Raw genomic sequence first — 23,020 nt, forward strand, 5'->3', positions numbered from 1 at the left:
AAATAAATCCTCTATAGAATAAAGAGAAGTATGGATACATTGGCAACAAACTGTGACAACAAAAATAAGGGTTAAAAAAAATGATATCCATAATAAATATATATATATTTATATGCATTAAAACGGAAATACTCGAGCATTGAATTGTGTCGCACGCTGCCACGTATATGTATATGTATAAAGGGTCGGTGTCTGGCCAGACGGGCAGAAATGAAGCAGCAAGGGTTTTGTTTGTCCGGCTGTCCACCCCTTTTCTTCCTCATTCCAAATCCCCACCATTTATTCATTCTATATCAAACACAGTATGAATTTTCTACCCCCCCTAAACCTTATACTCTTTTACTCCCTCGCACTACTATCACTCTTTACGTAACAATGCACGCGTGTACATACAATGTTTGCCTACATCCTCGCATATATCTTTACTCAGCTCTAATATTGATTACTTCGAACGAATTTCGTGGCCCTCAGCTAACTTGCCAACTCAAGCTGATTTTTTTTTTTTTATTATTTTATTTTAAAATTGTTCTTTTTCCTTTTTTTTTCCTCTCAATTTCTCACTTTAATTATTTCTATATATATTTTTTATTCACAATGCATTGTTTTCAAATTCAATAGATTGATTGAAAATTGTTAAAAAGCTTTTTTTCAATAAAACAAAAATATTACTAACAATAATAAAAGCAATAATATATAGGTATAAAACAAAAATGAAAACTCATTATATATAGATTATAGTATACAATTACAATAAGTTTTGTGTATATAATATACATTGAGTTTAAATTTTGTATAATACATTAGTCTTCGAAGTAGTTGTATTTAGTTGAGTCGAAGGAGCTTTAAGGGGAATGAGGGTAAAGAGCCTTTGCCACCAAAGATCTTGGAAAGACCAAGTGGATAGTACAAGGTAATTGTATACGTAGAATGAGAATGGCAAGGTAAACAAAACTATGTAAGATTGCCCCATTAATATACATATCTTTTGGTTGAGTTGGGCCGAAGCAAGTGTACGTTATAAGTGGTAAACCCAAGGTGGATATATCCAAGGAACAAGCGAATATGAGCAAGGTGCTTTTGCTACTTGTTATATGCATACATCCACCTAACCACCTTGAACCTCTCTTTAACCTCTCTCTCTCTCTTTCTCTCTCTTTTTTAGACAAACCAACCAAGTAACCAAAAGACGTTGGGATGGGTATTCTTGGCCTCTACACAGACTTTGGGGGTTAGGCTCGTTCGAGAGCAAGGAGGGTACACAATGGATATTGAAGCTATAATTTACGGCTGATTGTTAACGGCGCAATCTATGGATTCCTTACGCCACCGCACACAAACCGAACCACTACTACTACTCATACCACAACTATAATATAACCATTCTATATACCTTGTTAAATTTGTATCTGCTGCATGAATATGATTTAATATTTTTTTAAATACTTTGTATGATGCATAATGATATTTTACGTTTACTTGTAATTACATAGAACATGAAAATAAAATATTCATTGCATATAATATATTGCAAGTACATGTACATAAATATCTGCATTGTTTAATTCAATGTATGATTGATTTGAATGATTTGACAAATTATCAAGTTATTATCATATTAGCTATTTTACAAGACTTTGCTGACACGCGTAAGTCATGAGTAATACACGACCTATTATAAATTAATAAGAGAAAGGTTAAATCACCTAGGCAAGTGTATACAAAATCAGCAAAATCTGTATATAGTCTTTGAATGTTCATACATGTATTTATTATAGTTGGATGCTCCCTAGCTCAAAGCAACTGCATGAAAATCATGAATATTGGTGGAGAAGGGTGTATGGCAAGTGGAAATGTCGATGTTTGACCCGCCTTACAAGGAATTCATGAAGATCCCAATTGAGAACCAAGCATACCCCCCAAGTCTTGCAAATCCGTCTGCCACTTAAGCATTGGATGATAACGTATTAATCTAATCAGAGGACACAAAATTTCATCCAATGTTTAAAGGGACACATTGATATAAATTTTCATTCTTTTTTTATACTGTTGTAATTAAATTATACTGTACAGAATAAATGAAAATAATTTTACAAAGCAATGTAATAATTGAATTACAAAAAAAATGTATCATTTGTCATGATATTGATAGTATTATATTGTATTTCAATAAAACAGGTTGAATATTTGTGCATAAAAATACAATAAAAAAATACAATATAAAATTAATTGAAAGTTGATCTTGTTAAAGTGAAAACAGCCAACAGGTATTTAGCTTAATGAAATATTAAAATTATTCATATTTTTTAATCAATTGATTCAGGGTTTTATTTAAACTGAATGAAATTGTATTTTGATGAATAATTTTAATGCCACATATTGCGTCAATAAATATATTTGAATTAAAAAATTTAGAAAAAAAAACTCCCCAAGTTTTGAAACAAACAAACAAACAAACAAGTATCGATATATTTGTTGATGAGGTTATGAACAAGTGGCTGATTGATGATGTAAGTTGTGGTAAGAGTAAAGTGGACTTGTACAAATGGTCATCGATCGTTGGATGGTCTTATAGACATTGCCTACTTGAGATGCTGCCTGAGGATCTATGCTTGCCATTTCTCATCGACAATGTGAATGGTGTTGCGATGGTTTTGGTATGATGAAGCAAGCAAACAATGGGGCTAAAATTGTCAGTCGTATAAGAACTGTCACCTCCCTCAATATTTAGGACCTTCAAAAGCCGCTAGGCATCAGAACAAGTTCATCAAAGTCACTGTCCGACACAATCATCTTTAGTTGAAGAAACGACACTTTCAATCATACTTGACATATAGTTTTTGTCAATTCCAGTATTGATGGTAAAATATTATGTCAAATATGTATAATTATATCTTTCTTGTTTGTTGTTTTTTTATAGTTATCATTTTATTCTGTTATTATATTTTTTTCTTTAAGAGAATAACACTTTGGGGTTTACTGTTGACATCAAGTATAAACTGCCCACTGGGACCTTGTTAGTTCAATTCGCTTGAATAATCCACCCTCGTAAAAAGAATTTTTACCCATCCCTGTATATGTTAGTTCAACGTTATGTTGGCAACGAGAAAAAAAAAGCAAAAAATAAAAAAATAAAACACCTCTTAAAAGTTGAAATATTTGGTGTTGAATGTGTACAACAATATGGTCTAATTTTTTTTATATATTTTTTTCTTTTTTAGTAAAAACGTATAGTAAAAGATCGATGTTAACATATACGTACTGGAGTGGTCAGTTTGTCCACCCTTCCAAGTTTCAAATAATCGTCCAACACAGTTAATGGTGTATAAAAGTCTGATACCACAATATCTGGAGATTCTCCCTCATTCATTCGAGCGAATATCATTTCCCAATTCGCGAATTTAACAAAAGGTGCATCAATACTTTTCTATACTCGTTTTATTTTTTAGCATAATATACGCGATAATAATATTTTTTAAAAACAAATCAATGTAAATTTAAAAAAATTTAAAAACAAAATATATAATAAGTCAATAATTTATTTTTTAAATTAATTTTTTTTTTCTTTTTTTGATATTCCAATCGCTTTACAAAGAAAAGCAATTTTGTAAATTGTTTTTTCTAAAAATTTTACATTATCTCAATCACTTAATAACCTATCAATATTCACTTAAAATATGAAAAAAAAAAAATTGGAAATTATCCAAAAATCTATTTCGTCAGTTTTTTTTTTCCTCATTTAAAATTTTTATTCAATAAGTATTTATGATTTTAAATATCAACATTGAGTGTAAATTTTAAATTAAAGAAAATCGACTTTTGATACTAAACACAGCAGCCAACGAGTTAAAAATTATATGAAGCTAGAAGCTACAGAGCCAAAGTCTGTCTGTCTGTCCGTGTTATGGGCTAAGATCACGCGATCAGATTTTTCCCCCGACTCTATTTTTACTGGGTGGTAAGCTAACTTTCGGAGCTTACCACCTTGTTCCTCTCCAATTTCTCCAACCCTCGACAAATGTTATAGCCGTATATGCCGCGGGGTGTTGCATCGTGACTTATCGGCCCTAATTATTCGCCGCCGGTAAGAAATAAACGGATGGCTCGAACGATCGGAAGTAGCTTCGCCCCTTCACAAATTTTACAACCCTTATAAAATCGATATGAGCCGCAATATTCCCTGCAAAGCCGCATGCTACAATATTGTACTCATCATTTTGTTTTTTTGCAATTAAATAAAAAAAAAAAAAAGAAAATAATAATAAGAACAATAAAAAAAAAATAATAAAAAAAATCTAATGAGAATGGAAAGAGAATATGAACTAATGACAGCTCATGTTGAAACAAAACATCACGAGAATCATGACCCTTTTTTCATTGCACGGGTGTGATAATTTTTCAATTTAACCTCATGCATTATTGTCGGATACTTTTTCTTAATGGTAATAGCCTTTTTGAAGGAGAGAGAAGTCTGAGTGGTCCTGACGTGTAGATTATACTATGAACAACAATAAACTCATGCAATTCAACCTCTCTTCAACCCTTTTGTGTACTAAGCTTGTAGGCACTTGATGTCCATATATATACCTATACCAACATACTGGACTTTATGTTTCTCTTACTGTTTTTATCACATGCCGATTAATTTTTTATATAAGAAATCTTTTTTGCCTCATATTTTTTGCAACAGCCAGACGATACTTCTGGTCAAGTGTATACACAAACATATATTATATTTATTTTAGATTTGGTAAACTGCTAAAGACATCAATGACTTGATTTTTTTTTTTTTTTATTTCTCAGTATAATTATGTATATTAACAATATGCATTTATTAATTTTATGAGCGATAAAAATAACAGCAATAAATAAATAATAAATAAATAATGACAAACAAAGTCGTTGTTGTTTATAAATAACAGTGACTGGTTTTTTAAGAAAGTCCATTTGTGTCTTCTTTATGATGATTAAATTCATGTAACAAGATTGTCGTCGTCAATCGATCAGATATATTCAACAACTACGTAGTTGTTGTTTATTTATTTTATATATGTATTGAATAAAAAAAAAAATTTATTTTTTTTGTTTATTCATCAACTACATCAAGCAACAGAATACCGGCCATGAACGAGTCCAATGCCCGCATGTTTGTTTCAACATTTTATCGCAAAAGTAAACATACGCGTTCAAAAGCTTGAAAAAGAGGTACGAGTAAAGAGAAACGAAAGTATATTCATAGAGTTACATCGTTTTTTTAGTTATGTACATTTCTTTTAAATGTTTTTTTTTTTTTTATTTTTTATTTTACTATATTATTATTAATTTTATTTTTTATGCCAATCATTTTCGATTAATTAATCTTTATTTTTCATAATTTAATTAATATTTTTTTTGTGTCGAAAAATTTTTTTATAAAAATAGAATAAAAATTATATACTAAAAATTCTCGTTGAAATGTAAAAAGTAGAAACAATAATAATTCGTAGAAATAAATATTATAGGTTTCTGAATTTTTTTTTTTTTTTCGTTGAAATGTGAATTGACGTAGGACAGGTAAGGTATTCGATGGTCCAGGGGTAAATGTAAAAAAGTGTGGGCAGATAATATAATTTCCCTTGAGAGAGATCGGTGATAGGAGATGGTAAAAGAAGTAAAGTAGACAGAGATAAAAATCATTTGAATGTGTGTTTGTAAAAAATATCTGAAATAGGTGTGTTTGTGTGTGAGGGGGTGAGTGGGTGGCACTTCTGGTACTCATTCAGTTGCCTATCAACACAACCATTCTGTGAAAATCGATTATTATCTTTCCAATTTGCATAGTATCCAACTGGTCTTGTTCAAATCTATATTCACCCTTCAAATCCACATACAGAAAAATTTATATTATATACTATAACTTTAATTCTAACGTTTATTTTTTATCATCAAGAAATTTTATTTATTATTTTTTTTTTAATCACAATGAAAGGTTGATCATAGAAAAATTAAAGTTTGACGAATATATTGACAACCAATCAATTTTAAGAATTCATTATTGTGCCGCAAAAGCTTTACCAAGTTCCTTCCTTCCGTTTTTTTTTTTATTTTTTTTTATTCTTCTTGAATGCTTGTTCTCGAGGGTGACAAACCCTCTTTCATAAAATCTTTGACGCGTCGACCAGCAACGGAGCAGTCATTAATAACTTTTAGGTGGCAGATTTTGCGCGTATTAATCCACCATATTATAACGTTGGTCTTATCCACTAACTCCGTACTCCCTTTACCACCCACACCACCCGAGTCATTCTGCAGCGTTCTTATATTTTTTTTTCTCTAAAAACCACCCTTTTTGCCACGAATGAAAAAAGAAAAAAATTAAAAAACGAAAAATAAAAGAAGAAAAATCCCTCAGCTCACAAGCATGACTTGGATAGCTGAGTCGACGGCTCCTTAATGAAAAATCTGAATTTTACCCCTGTTTTATTTTTTTCCAATGTGCACACTTATTTTGTCATCTTTCTATACCCAATCTATCTTCTTTTGCACATCCGTTTTTTTTTTTTTTTCAAAACTATTATTATTGAACCATTAAACATTCAGCTGGTAAAAAAAAAAAATTTATTTATAAAAATTATATGAATAATTATTTAAAAAAAAAAAATACCTCTTAAAATCTCAAAGCAATTCATGCTGTTGTTGTGTAAACAGGTATAAATGAAAATTGAAAAATTGTCAAGAGTGCAAAAAGAAAAATAACATTTTATTATTTTTTTTTTTTCTCAACAATATAAGAGAGGAAAAAAAAAAACAATACAGAATGATCATCCTAAAAATATATTTCGAGAACCCTTGAGGCACACCAAAATGTCGAGTATTTTTTTTTTTTCGGTTGGCATCGAAGTACCAGAAAATCTTTGTCACCCTCAAAAAAAAATCGCGACACTCTCGACGCGACTATACAAGAGAAAATGTGAAAGAATGAGTATCGTGAGTAGAATGAAGTAGGACAGGAGTTAGTGAAAAAAGTAAAGTATATAGAAGAGTATGGAAATGAGACAGTAGGAGTCAGAATGGTGTCGTACCTTCTCAGTTTTCTCATTTCTGTTTGCCCGAGCGTCTAAACGGGCGTAATGTGCTCGCGTGGCAAATTAACAAACGCCTGAGGAATGAAACCTGCCATACCGTTCATTCCCTTCGTCTGCCGAAAACGACAGCAACCCTTTCCCTCTTACAATACTAGATATCGTCATACTATCTCTTATATATACATACAAAATTGTGAAAATAGATAGTCAGTATGAGATAGAAGAAGAAAGGGTGATGATGTAAAATCTACCAGCTTATAAATGTCCTGAATATATATGTATTATATTGTCACGTAATTGCAATGACAAACAAATTATACATGCGTTAAATTAAAACTCTTAAAAAATAATCTTTAATACTTAATTTTTTTTTCTTCCCCATAATGAGTTAATAAATAAATTCATAAAATAGCAAGTTAAGTTGAATTTTCCGCGTTTCAATATGTGATTTTTTTTATCTCTATGAATTTTTTATTATTTACTTAATAAAATATTCAAAAGGTAATAATACACATATGAAGAAATCAAAGAGCTTGTAAATTTTATTATGTTATTATAGTATTAATTATTAATAAGACTTTCAGAAAGTTTACATGTATATATGTACGATAATATATAGATAGAAAATATTTAGTTGATGTGTACAATGATTCAAAATTATATAACGTCAAGTAACATATGTATTTATCATATTTATATGTGTATATGTATTTTGTGTAATATAATGTAGAGTAAAACAGGGAAATGCTAAGAATAGGCGACGTACAGACGGTGAATATATAGCTATGATTTTGCGCCTATAACTATCATACCAGGTCATTGGCATTAGGGGTTGCTTTGCTTTGTATAAAGGGTTTGTATAATATTCACATTTTAAATTAAACTATATAAATACTATAAACTCTATCTTATGCATTTTGTATTAGTCAATCTCTGCATGTGCAATGTGCAATGTGTAATTGAATTAAGAAAAATTAAAAGTATTTTAAAAAACACAATCAATATATTGTCTTTTAATTTAAAAAATAAATTTTGTATAAAATATAAATTGACTCATCAAGTATGTATTGTCTATTTTTTTCAGTTGACCTGAATTGTTTATTTTAACTTTTAAGTGAAATGTTGAAATATTAATTTTGTTAAATATAGGCCGAAATATATAATGAATTATTTTATCTCAAAAGTCAGGTAAGAAAATATTTTTAAAAAAATAAAATGTAAAAAAAAAAAAGAGGTGTTGAGAATGGATGAATAAATACACTTTCAACAAGAATGACGTAGGACATTAAACACAGAGTTACGAGTTAAATATATATCTATGAAAAAAAAAAATAAAATAGAAAAAAAAATTGCAAGTTTAAAATAGCAAGAAAATTCAATTTACACAGGGTGAAAATTCTCATAATATTGGTTATCCATTGTCAGCATTTGAGCATATAAACATGATAAGAAAAAACAAAGATTTTCCATATAAAATTTTTGTAAAATTATACTATGATATTTGAATATACAAATAAAAAAAAAAAGTTAAAAAAAAAAAAGAGCTGATCAGTTTAACATATTGAACATTTATTGATCGTAGATTTATAAAAAAATATTCTGGTGCAAGTCCGTGCCATTCGCTTTATGTTAGCTGTGTATTTTTATTTGAACGATTATAACGTATGCAACCCGGTTGCCTCACGTATTTCTACTATAATAACAAAGAAACATAAATTCTATCGTGCCAAAGCCATCTAGAAATCTCAGGAATATTCACACATGAATTTAGTAGATACTATATTTCTAATATTGCGCACGTTAACAATAAATTTAAATCAATCATGATAAAAATAATATACTAATAATTATTTATTCTTATTTATATATATAAATTTTTAAATTCATAAGAGAAATATTTAGCTTCATATATAAATACGTGCAAAACCATGTCTTGCCCACAGTCAGTTTTAATTCTTTCTTGCACAAAAACACCATCAAGACACGCGATGTTTCGACTAAAATAAATGAGCTTTATCACATTATCTATATGTGCGTATAACTTGCAAGTACTAATCAGCCAACAATATTCCCACCAACAAATAATCTCAAGCTCTAAATCATTGATTTATAAAAAAATATTGTTTTTCAAATAATAAAAATAGCATCACGACCTACATCCTATATCTTTGTACAAGCTACAAGAAAAAATCCAAAGGCAGACAAATTATATATAAATATATATATTTATAATATGATTAAAAAAAAAATTAATAAATATTTTCAAGATAGAAAATTTACAAGATATAAAGGGTTAAATTTTCTACAGAGGAGATGAAACAGTAAGTAGCTAAGAAAGTTATTTCCCGACCGGACACGCATTCAACCCTTCCACCTCCGGCACCTTGTAGACACCCTCTTTTTATCCTCTTCAACTTTACCTCCCCCCCGTTTTTTTAGTCTCTCTTTTTATTAACCCTCTCGTTGAATATTTATCCTAGTCATCTGTCAACTTCTTGTCTTATGTATATATAGAAATATTATAATATATATTACAGTCTCGTACATTTCCACTCTCTTCATTATTAAATTTTCTTTTAGTATAACAATTTTCACTTGATTCAGCTTATAACCATACAGACAGACATACAAAGCTGCATCAGACATAACATCAGAAATAAGACTAAATATGTATAATTGCTGGAAATTATAGAGCAATGCTTTTTCGTTTGTTGATGCAGTAAAAAGACAGAGTTATATATATAAAAGGGTTGAAAGAAAGAAAAAATAAAATAAAAAGAAGGAAAATCCTTTGCCGGGTTAACGCGCGAGTGGAAAGAGATTGCTGTGTGACTGTGTGGAATGAGAGTTTAAAGGCTAAAAGGCGTCCATGATGCGCGCCATGCATAACAATTAGCTATGTTAAAATCATGAAAACCATTGCTTCCACTAGTGGATGCTTTTGGTATATCTTTTAACTCATTCACTATGTGTCTCACACTCAGTATAACCTCTCGGACTCTTGTACTTCTTCATTGCCTACGGGGTGCTTTTCTATCCAAACCGACGTGATCAACCCTGGTGCTTTTCCTTCTTCAACTCATACCTATATATTTTGTTCCCTCTTGAGTTACCCTACTAAACGGAAGCACACCGAGATAACGGAGAGTTACACACCTTTCTTCTTCTTCTTTCTCTTTTTTCTTTTACTCATTTTTTTTTTCAACCCCTTTTATAAACCAATAAAATAACCAGAGATTCTCATTTGTTATTTTTCAAATTTTAAATTTCATAAGATAAAAATTAATTAATCAATTAATAATATATTAAATAATTTTAAATTTTATTTCAGAATAAACAACATTATTTGCTTTCTTTTTTTTTTTCATTAAATTTTTAGATTAAATTTTTTTTTTCAATCTCTAAATCATACAAATGATAATAAATATTTAATAAATTTAATATAGAACTGTTATTTATATTTTCATTATTTATTTTATAAATTAAATAAGAAAATAATTATTTATTTAGTAAAAATAAATTAGAAAATGAAGATAAGAAAATTTGAACCAGGATTTTTGGCAAATTATAAAATAAAAATAATTGAAAATAATTTTTTTCAACATTAAGGTTAATTATAATAAAGTATTGTTTAAATATACAACAAGCATAATATCATGAAACTATTACGTGAAAATATGTTTTCAAATTTACAACAAATACAACCTGTGTGTGAGAGAATTTGACAATCTATAGAGACTAAAGGGGTTGACTAGAGAAACGTCTGGCACACGCACGTACAGCCATACTCGAAGGATAGATAATGTATTATGACATTTTCAAGAAATGCTTTCTCCCTCAATGATTTACATCGTCTTACAATATACCCATGCCAAATTTAATCGGTCAAGCGTTATGCATTGCCATTTTCTAACCCTCAAAATCTACCATACATTTCAGCATCTTGTTATAATATCACAGCTATACCATATTACCATTTACCAGCATATTTATACAGTGAATATATTGTCTTTGTTTACCCGAGATGAATTTAAACAAACACATGTATACATTTTTCCATATTGTTAAATTTTTCGATAATACCAAAAAAAAATTATCAAATATTATTGCATATTTACTTTAAAATTATATATGATTTTTTTTTTTTTTGGTTCTCGATAATTTCATTATGTAAAGAAACAATAATTACGTGTGACAGTCTTGTCCGCTGAATGTTGATAAAACGAGTGTATGTGTAAAAAACTGTGTTATATATGTTGGCCTACAGAATAATATACAGAGAAGAGAGGAAGTCGTTTACGTGGTTTACAAGTTGAAAATGCATCCCACTCGACTCACTCGACTACTTCTTCCTAAACAGGAAATCCTATTTTGCAGGTAATTGGTGCACACTGCAGTGTGTTGAATGATATACATATATATTTTTTTTTCTAGATGTAAACACGTGACTTTATATTATTATAGACTCTTTGACTTTAGTAGATATACTCTTATTGAAGTACATAATAAAAAATATATTCATCATATTATTTAGTTTCAATTGAAATTAAATTTATAAATTATAATTTGGAAAGTAAAAACAAATGTTGATTTCAAAAGAATATTACATTTAAAAAAAATAAAAAAATTTGTGTAACTATATTCATGATAAAGTCATGAGAATGTAAATGATCTAATTTTCAAGAATTCCATTGGGAACCTAGTCTCTTGATTCTTTTTTCAAATATATATGTAATTATTATTTTTTATATTTTTACTCGCCAGATATAATTTCAGGTTATTTGTTCTGACAAACTCCCTGAGCGTCAAGCTTTATTGGAAAAATAATTCTGTTCATGTAATAATAAAAAAGTCGTCGGGGGGTTGATGTGTAGAAAAATAAAAATTTACACAGTCAAATTCATATGTGTATATGTGATAAAGTAATAATAGCCGACAAGTGTGTGCGAGGCTAAAAAAGGAAAAGAATTGAAAGTTAAAAATTTACAACAGTATAAAAATAACTTAAATTTAATACAGTGATATATAAAAATTTAATTAACACAATACACATGCGGTGAAAAGTCAAGTTAATATTATATTGTCTATTTTAGATAGTATGTTTTGCGTGACACTTTTTAAATTATATACACTTGAACATAATTTATGCACAAGGTATAATTATAAAATTATATAATTCAAAAATGAGCAGTTACAAGCAACCAAACGATTAAATATTGCTACTATAATTCTAACAGTATATAAATGTTTTTTCCTTCAATTTCAATTTTTATGAATGAAATATAAATTTATATCAAAAAAAAAAAAAAAAAAAAAAACATGATTTTGCTTGAAACACGAAGCATCAAGATTAAGGAAAAAAAATAAAAATAAGCAAACAACAACAGGAAGAAAACAATACCAGAAATAACAACATGATAATGATCTTAAATTTTCAAATTTAAATTTGTTTATCATTAATTAAAATATTATGAATAATAAATTATAAAAAACCAAGTATTTATTTATTTTCATATATTAAAAAATAAAAAAAAAAACTATGTAAATGAGATATTAAATTAAAATTAAGTATCATGTGTGGTTTTTTAAATGATTCAAGGTTTTAAACACGCACATCTAGATTCAAATAGAAACACGTATAGACATATAGCCGAAATCGGCTCAAGGTCAACGAGAAAAAAAAGAGAAAAAAAAAAAAAAAAAGTTGAAAGAATTCAGTGTTTGAATCGTCATTGTATCCATCAATGATGATTCATCATAATTACAAAGTACAATCAGTGTTATGTATGTGTATATATATAAAATAAATATACTGATAAATTTGTTATGATTTTAATGGTATGTTTTTCAACCTACACGTATAAATAAAAATTAAATAAATATAATATTCAACATACGATTGATTAAATCAATAATAAATAATAAATAAAAAAACAAAAATATTATGAGTTAACAATAGATACTTTTATATCCAAAGACTGTATTGTCAATTTATTTTTAAGCTGCATATAGTCGAGTCTGTTTATTTATCGCCCAGAGTCGGTTAAATGTAATCTTCTCGAGGCATTTGTTTGTAATATCATCTTGTTTTGTTCGTTATTATTTATTTGCCCCGTACACCAACAATACCATTCGTAATATCCGGCAAACTTTTTTTTTTTTTTTTATTATCTGCAGTATTTTTCTCGATTTTTATTTGCCATCTCGGAGCCTATTGTATTTATGAATTTTCCATAAATGATTGACGCACAATACACACACGTTTATAAAATAATTTCATTTTTTTTTGTTTTTAAGATTTTTAACTTTAACCTCGTTTAGAAATTAGTCAAACTAAATTTCCTTAGATGGTATTTTTTTAAACCGATATATAATATATATAGGAAATTATTTCTGACATTAAATTCTATAAATAATGATGATCATTGGAAATTTTTAAATAGGAATACATTATATCTTATTTGTTATTCTCAGTATTTTTAAAGAGGTATATCTTTATTTGTTTGTTTGTTTGTTTGTATATATTTTTTATTTTTATCGTATATATTAATTTTTTTATTTACTTGTTTTTTTTTTACGTCTTTTAATGCGTCATCGACGATGAATATATGCATAAAATATCGAATGAAAAAAAAAATTTATATACATAAAAGTGTATATTTAATAAAATTCAAAATAAAAAAAAAAAGGAATAAAATCTAAATGAAACGGTCGTTGTCTTGGTCGTAGCGAAGGTCATTAATCGAGTTCGATGCCGCCACGATTAAGTAACACGTGGTTTTACACGTGTTTTAATTCACATATTTACTCGCTGATGGTAAATCTAATCACTTAATTACAATCAGTACTTGTACTTTCAATTGAAATTTTTATTAAAAAAAAAAAATATTCAAGTCATTGTAATTAAATAAAAATAAATGAATAGTCAAGTTATTATAATTTATATAGAGGAATTTAAAGTTATTTTTTTTTTTGTGCATAATATATATTTATATTTAATACAAGCATGAAAAATAAAAATAAAATAATAATAACAACATCCAAGTGTTTAAATGCATTAACATACGTCTTGTAGAATGACGCGACGCGCCGCACCTGTTGAACCGCGTGGCGTGCGGTGACGTTAAATATCCCTTTTCCCCTCAACTTGTCACACAATCCCCTGTACTCGTCTCGGCGTCTTTCAGAGTAATAAATAAATCCACCGAGTGAGCACAAAAAAAAATTAATAATAACTCACAAACAACAACAACATCAACAACAACAACAACGAATAAAAAATAAAAATAATAATGAAATAAAATTACACAAATAGGCAATGCCTCACTGATTCACAATAAATCATTAAATCAATAAATCAAACACAAACTAATCACTCAAAAACAATTTTAAAAAATAAGAACAAAAAACAACCACAATTATAAATTTCAAAAATTAAACGTGAATTTACACTTGAATTTTCCGCTTATATAATTTTACGAAAATAATTAGAAACAATCACTTGTAAGTTAAAATTTATTTAATTATATCCAATTGAACTGTCAAAATATAAAAATACGTTTTAAAAAATTTGTGTATTTGAAAAAAAAAAAACGAGCTCGACTCTAGGTCATCACGAATGAAATGATGAAAAATTTTTTGTTTTTATATAAATATATTTTAATATTATACATAGAATGAAATAAAATTATAGAACACAGAGTGGTTATGTAGTAGTGGTAAAAGCAATATTGGCCCCCACGTTGTTTGTCTCGCGAGTGGCCTGTTTACATGTTGACTCTCTGTTTACGCGTTTTCTGTCGTTTTTCCCCCTTAAATTCCCCCCCGCCATATCTACATCACGTCACGAAAGTCAAACGCGCTATGAAACTCTTCTCTATATAAAACTCTAACTCTTTCTACACTCATTGGCACAGTGTTAATGTACATATTATACTAAATACAAATATCATTTCCCCCCTTTTTTTAAAGTTTTATCTATATACTGACTGAGACGACTCTTCTTGCCCCTCTTATACTCTTCATTGTCCACCTCATCATCGTCATCAATTTTCTCTTGTACATGCATTCGCGTGACATCCGAGACACACTTGCAGTGTCTCGAAAATTTTTGTCTGATGTCGTTCAACTTTGTTACATATTATCTGTGTACCACTAAATATTTCTTGACATTTAAATTCTATCTTTGGATAATATTTTTTTTAAATAATACAACAGAATAATAGTTTAAATTTTAATTGTCAAAAAAATAAATTATAATATTGGATGACTATGATAATTGTTAAATTGCGTGTGTATATTTTCATTTCGTTATATTGACTTCGTGGAATATTGTCGTTGCGAGCTTGACAATAAAATCAACGATCTAACCGGACAGCACATGGTTGTTCAAATATATTAATATACACACAGATACACGACAAATACATATTAACTAAGAGCTTTTTTTTTTTTTTTTGTCTATATACCTGTGTATCTTTATTTACTTATTTACATTTGTCTCTTTGTCACTTTGCAAACGACTTGCGTATGTTATTTTATTTTAATTTATTTTTTTTCAAATAAATATATTTTTTAATTTATTTTCCACGATGATCTTAAGTCGCTTTGTTTATTCATTCCAATGCCAACGAACGATCACAAGGTATTTTTTTTTTCTTGTTTTTTTTTTTACTGAGAAAATATAGAAATATATATATATAAAGTTGACGCCGTCGGAATGAAGACACAAAATTAAGATGACAAATAGAAAAGTAAATTTTTGTTTTAAAAAAAAATGTATGATGTGTATGTTTTAAAAGGATGAAGGCGTGTCGTTGAAAATGAGAAGTCAATGTGAAAAAAAATAAAAAAAAAAGATGAAATAAATAAATAAATAAATAGAAAGACAGAGAAAATAATGAGACAAAGATCGTGGCAAAGAACGAAGAATTATACGAAGATGAGAATAAACAGCTTGAAATATATATTCGAGAAAATATATTGTAAAGTTAGTCAGTGACGAATTGCTTTGACTCACTGTGGTTTCTTGTGCAGATTAAAACTTAATGTTACTAATGATAATTATTTTTGGTATTACCAATTTATAATTTCTTTTGTATATACGAATAAATGTTAATTTCAACAGTACTGATTTTAATTTTATAACAATTTTAAAATTCTAAATAATTCTAATATTATTATTATATATTTATCATGTTTTCATTTTAGTTTTTTTTTTTTTTAAATATTATTTTTATATACGTAAATATATAATACACTTGCTAATAGCATTGTTAATTGTTTCAAGTCAACATAAATCCGTCCATCAGTTGATCCTACTTGAAAATAAATTAAACTTTTATCTTTGTCATTCTCTTTTCTCTTGTATATTTTATAAATTTTTTTACTTTTTTTTTCTTGCTGATTTTCATTTGGTGACTGTTGCGACTATTTTTCATTAGCATATAGCACACGAAAGTATTGCATCATTTGGAGTAATGGCTACATTTCTCTGGCACGTTTACCCGAATAAAAAAAGTATAAATTTAACAAAAAAAAATAAAAAATAATAAAACCTCATACATACAGTTGTGCATTAAAGAAAAGTCCCTCGAGTGCTTTTTGATAAACAATTCATTCATGTAAAAAATAAGATAAAATATAAAAATAATTCAGCTGATAGCTAAGCCTTTTTCAAGATAATTATGTAATAATGCATTAGGATGAGAAATGGAAAAAAAAAATTTGAGGGATTTATTTTAAATCGTATTCAAGTTGTACAGTATATATACTTGACCAAACATAAAATTCACACAAGTATATATATAAAATACATAAATACATATATATGTACATATTGCGTATACAAAAGTGGATGATATTCGTTTTGAAATTGGCCTCCAAAGAGGACCATCGTATACCACCACAGAAAAGAGGTAGACGTGCTTATGCGAGTGAGAGCTTGTAGATAAGGTAATCCGTTGATGCAAAATTTTGCGACCGAAAATCCCGAGACCAAAACACTCAATTGTCCATATACGTTGTATAACCCAAAAAGGGGGAAATTATTTCGACGAAAATTTAACTTAATATGTAATATAAATACATATATTATATATATACCAAATAGAGAACAATCATGTATATTGTTGGCTTTTCATGAAATAATAAACACACAGACAATTCAAAATAAACAAAGTTAATAATTAAAATTATATGTTCTAGATAAACATGTCTATATGTGAAGACTAAGTGATTCAATTAATTAAAAATTAAAACTTTTCAAGTACCCTATTAAGATGGTTTTTTCTTTATTTGCTTTCTCTACATTTTTTTTTTTTTTTTTTTACAAATTGAATTGAATGGGTTAAAATTTCTGAAGATATAATACTGAACAATCAGCAAAATGTTGGTCACAATAGAAATGCAATATTAAGTGAGAGGATTTCTCGTTTGTCCACAGAAAAGAAATTGATACTGCCAATTATACTAAAATTCTTGTATATAAATTTTGTAAAGTACAGTAGAAATTGAGAATGGGAAACAACAAGTTCACCCTGCAAACAAATGCCATAAGATTTATTTTCTTTTTTTTTTTTTGGTCTTGGAAAATTCAAAGATTCTACTTTCATTCATGCCGACTGATATCCACATATTTTCTATTTAATTTTATTCGAAAATGTACAAGCTTTTCTTATTCAAAAGAAAAGCGCAAACAGCCATTATTATTTTTATTTTATTATTTTGTTTTTTGTCAATGTATTTTGTATAAAATAACGAAATTACTTTGACTATTATAGAAAATTTTATAAAACAAACGAAAATAAATAATTCATGAATATACTTATATAAAAAAAAAAATTCTCTAAAATTAATAAATAAATTTTTCATTGAAAACAATTGTATTTTTTATTTTCCTTTTTTTTTTTTTATTGAAAAATAGAGATGGAAAAAAAAAAAAAAAAGTTTTCCACTCAAGAATCCTGGGTGGACCCTTTTACCGCGAGCAAATACAAAATGCATTATTTATTGCCAAAGAAAGTTGGGTGGTTGAGGTGGAAAAAAAAATTTGAGAGAATGAGAGAAAGCAATTCATTGAATTTACGCTAAAAGCGAAAGAGTTGAGGTTGAACTAGGGTAAAAGTGGGGGCAGTAAGCAAAAAATAGAAAGAAAGAGGAGGGTGGTACTCATGCACATGAAAAAGGGTATAAGGGGATTCAAAAATAAAATTTAAAAAAAATAGAAAAAGACCTCTCGGGTGTATATATAACTTGTACGATTTTTTTTTTCTTGTACATTGGGTGCACGCGAGTATAATATTTATCATATATATATATACAAAATATAATACATTAAAATCAACTCCTTTTCACCCTCGTTCTTTGTTTTTTTTTTTTTTCTCCTCATTCCACATTCTCTTTAAACTATATCCCAAACTTCTTTCAACCCCATTGCACTTGGTAACTTGGACAAACTAACAAAGTTTTCGCGATACTAATTAACGAAGCGATTCTGTTTTCTCTTTCTCTTTATATATCCACCGGAAAAGTCAAATCGAATAAACATTTCTCACTCCCCTCTTGTGTTTCCTGATTTATGCTAATGTTTTTGTCCTACGAAATATACACACCAAAAAGCGATCTTTAGATTATACATATATATTTTTCTTTTATTTTTTTTTATTTATGATTCTCTTGGTTCGAAAGACACTTGGATTAACTTAACTACTTTAAGGCAGCAATAAAGGTCGAGCCGATTTAACTGGATTCAAGTTATTACTATTATTATCGAAGAAAATAAAAAGATATTTTTTTTTTTTTTTTTTGCCCCGTAGGCACCTTTTATACTTGGTGACTTTTTTACTCTGTTTATCTATTTTTAGTGTGTTGGTAGATATAAATATACATGTACGTTTTTATATAAGCAGTAAGCACAGACAATTGAGGAAAATCGAAAAAGTTTGAACTTTCAATATGATTACAAGGGGTTAACATGGGCCAATTTATTGTCGGTTACTCTTATACCTTATTATAACTATAGTATAAAAAAAAAATTAAACGGTTTTCAGTCAATTATATATTAAATTATTAACAATATGGATAGGCCTAATACTGTCTACCTTAAAAATAACTTCTAAAACGAATGTTCTTTAAATATTCGAGGAATAAATAAGTACTGCAATTTTTCTGACGTAGCTATTCTTATATTGGTCAAATTTATAACCATATTATTATCGTTTTTATTTTTAAAGTTCGTTCCCCTTTACCTATACATGGCAATTACTTTTATTTATTTAAGCTAACAATTTGCTTACCTCGATTTTCCAAGCTGGTTTTTAATCAGAATCTATACAGTCAGACAATTTCTTACCTGAAACAGAAATGAGAAAAAAAAAACACCAGTTAGTAATCAGAGAAAATTGTGTAGCGTATAAAAGAGAAAAAAAAAAAAAAAACATTTTTTAAATAAATAAAAAAATAATGTAATTGAAAAGCTGAAAATGGAGAGAGAAATTAGCTTGCTGACTACACAAAATAAAGAAAAAAAAAAAAGTATTGTAAATGGGATAGTTGAGGTTATACTGTCGTATTTTAAAAATATGTGAATGGTGTATACACCCAAAGCTCCTGTCGTTTTCTTTTATGGGCCCTCTTTCCTCACCCCCCCCCCTGTATATTTGAAAGCCCCCTTCATTGTGAGAGGGTGTGCAATGCCGCGAAAACTGCTCAATAAACTCAATTTAAAACGCCCTCATTCTATAACGATACACTAATCATATTCTCCAGTACGATGAAAACTTCATTCTCTGGTATTATAAAACCGCTTTCTCACAATTTACAAATTGAGTCACGTTAAAATATCCAGATCATTCTTGTTAAATAATTTATTTGTTTGAAATTGTATACATGTTATTATTATAGTGTTTTTCTTTTCTTTTTGTATAGCAATTTATTAATATTATTTTGTCTGAAAATATGAGAACAAGGTACTGTGTTTGTCTTTTCATTAAGATGACTTTTGTTTGAGTAAAGAGAAAAAAAAAAAAAATGAGTCGTGACATTGTTCGACTTTGTTGGGGATACAAAAGGCCAACTAATCCTCCAACAATGTCTGATGACTTTTTTCATATAACCCTAACTATTAAAAATAAATAAAAAAAAAAGTTTAATATAAAATATAAATTTAATATTTTAATGCGCAATAATATAGAATATAAAAAAATTATTTTCATATATTGAGTTGAAAAAAAAATGAGCTATTTATTTGTAAAAAAAATATTAACGATATGTTATTTTTAATTATATGAAAATTTAGTTAATTTAATATGAAAATTGGTTCAGATAAATATGACTATCATTTATTTTATAAATTCATTTTTGTAATTATTGCACAGCCATTTACAAATTGTCAACGTCATTAATTTTATTTAAGAAAATTTATATTATGATAATAATAATTTAGTAAATTTTTGCATATCACAGTGTATGTTTTACTATCGGTTTTCTTTGCTAAATTATGTAATGTAATTATGAGTCAACATGAGTGACATAAACCCTCAAATAATATCACAATTTTCTCCAACCAAAAAATAAAAAAATAATAAGAATAATTTATAATATTTACAATATTGAATATTGTTTGAAAAAAAAAAGCTATTTTTCAATTTTTCTTGAATTATTAATTTAATTTAAATTAAATTATTAACTATATATATGAAAAAATATATTTCCAGGAAAAAAAAAATTATATGATTGTCAAATAAATCAAGTTTTGTGACTTTTATATTTTCACTGACATGTTATTCAATAAAATTCATCCTCAATTTAAATATAATATTCATTTTAAATTTCATAAATAGAAAATACCAAAAAAAAAAAAAAAATGAATATTTTTTTTTTTTCATCTTTCTTAATTAAATTTATTTATTTGACAAAAATAATTATAAAATTAAAAACCAATAAAAATAAATCATTATATTATATGACCCATCAAGTAAATCATTAAATAGTATTTTAGATCAAGGCTTGTTTGGATTTTATTTAAAACGATTAATTGCAAATTGCACATACAAGCAAGTCTACAAATAATTGGCATCATAAACTTATTGCATTTAAATGCAAAAGTCAGATAAGAGAAAAGAAGATAGAGACAAGAAAAAAGTAAAAAAGAAAATTTTAAAAAATAGAAAAAATTTTTTTTTAGAAATGAGTGAGAAACGACAAAATTGTACTGCTAATGGCCAAAGTTAATTTCAACGTCCGGATCTAAATTACAATTGCGTAATTTTCATTCGAAAATACAAGGGGGTATATAAGCTAAAAAGTGCGAAGCAAGCATTGAGTATTTACGTAAAAAATAAAAAATTTTTACGTATACATATAACGACATAAAGACCAGTGAGATTTTCTGTCCTCTAACGAGATTTACGCGTTGCTATTTCCCGCTAAACACCAAGACCTAGACTTGGAGGGATTTCAAGCAACACTCCGACAACTGAAAATTCAACCTCGTCTCACACTCCTTCTCTACTTCTTTGATGCTTTTAATAAATTTCAATGGTTCATATTATATACAAGTATTAAAATATATACACCCACACACACATCTACATACACGCGTATAAATAAATGCAAATAAATCGATTGTAAATCAAGCATACTTGCGACAAGTCAACTTGACAACATTCATGTATATGTATGTATATAAAATGTGTATGTATTTTCTTAATACTATATACAACATACTAGATCTTTTCTGTAATTATAAATATGACACTTCGGCATTATAACGATGCAACGATTCATCTTCTTGCTGCAATTATTTCGTTTTAAATTCTATATACTATTCTGTATTAAAAATAACAACTAAATATATATATATTATTAAATTTATTTATTCTGAAATTTAAATACAATTACGGTTTAATGATTTTAATTTCATATATGAATAAAATTATTATTATTATATTTCTATTGCAACAACTCTTCAATGTATATATGACATGTCACACTTGAATGATATTTGCTGATGGAGTTGTCACAAATAATCAGAAAATGACATTCACAAAATATTATTAAAAAAAAATAATACAGAATCATATTACTCTTGAATGGTATTCGGTTCAAATGTGTTATTGAAAATGAAGAAAAAATAATAATAGCAGAAGCAGTTATTATTCTTACAAGTGTTATACTGGGTAGACATTTATAACGATCCCCTATTATTCAGTCTCTGTGTGTCAAAGGGATGAAGAGTTAAAAAAAATTATGTATTGCGCATCGATTGATTCTAAAGGCACTTGAAACACGATACCTTTTCCCAAATGATGATACACACACACACACACACACCTATAGATAGATATATTTATGTATTGTTCTTTACATTTTATAATTTACTGTGTTATTATGATTTTAATTTTTTTTTTTTTTCAAATAATTTTTATTTTGCATGATGATAACTTTTGTGAATATGTACTTGTATAAATGTACACACAAAGAAAACTAGATGCATGTGTATATATATATTTTCTTCGAATTTCGACTCGACAAATGCTATGACTAAAATTAGTTGAGATATTTGAACCACGTGACTCGATGAAAATTTGACCTTTGGTATGTATGAGGGTAAAGGTACAAATTCATAGTGAATAAATTTCTTGTATTTTAAATTTTTGTTTTTAATCTTTGCAAGTAAATTGATTTTAATCATGAAATAAAATTCAAAGTTAAAAGTCTTAAAATGTGACAAAGGTACCAAGTTTTGTGTTGAATGTGATATGCATGGAGACACGTTGCTATTCTAGATTCATAACTATTAATACAAATGTTAGTTGTGCGAATGAGCTTTGGCCACTTGCCTCTGATTCTATCTATTATTCTGTCTCATTCTTTCATCAATGGGACATTCAGCTTTCGTACCGTCATGGATTTATCAACGGGAATAAAATTCACTCTTAAACAAACTGTCTGAAAAT

General features: G+C 27.6%; 1 protein-coding gene across 23 annotated transcripts in view; it reads right to left on the reverse strand.

Moving 5' to 3' along the window:
- The window catches only part of LOC122858943 (forkhead box protein P2-like), a 141,396-nt gene that overhangs the window by 97,419 nt on the left and 20,957 nt on the right, over positions 1 to 23,020 (reverse strand). For 4 of the 23 annotated variants that reach the window (XM_044162322.1, XM_044162330.1, XM_044162355.1 and 1 more), the window contains one exon: positions 19,358 to 19,413. The exons of 18 other annotated variants lie outside the window; for them this stretch is intronic. The gene's annotated coding sequence lies outside the window, so the exon portion shown is untranslated. Of the gene's footprint in view, positions 1 to 14,127; positions 14,951 to 19,357; positions 19,414 to 23,020 lie in introns of those variants that run through there. One more of the 23 variants, XM_044162338.1, reaches the window with a different exon arrangement.

This window comes from Aphidius gifuensis, linkage group LG1 (genome assembly GCF_014905175.1).
Source record: "Aphidius gifuensis isolate YNYX2018 linkage group LG1, ASM1490517v1, whole genome shotgun sequence".
NCBI lineage: Eukaryota > Metazoa > Arthropoda > Insecta > Hymenoptera > Braconidae > Aphidius > Aphidius gifuensis.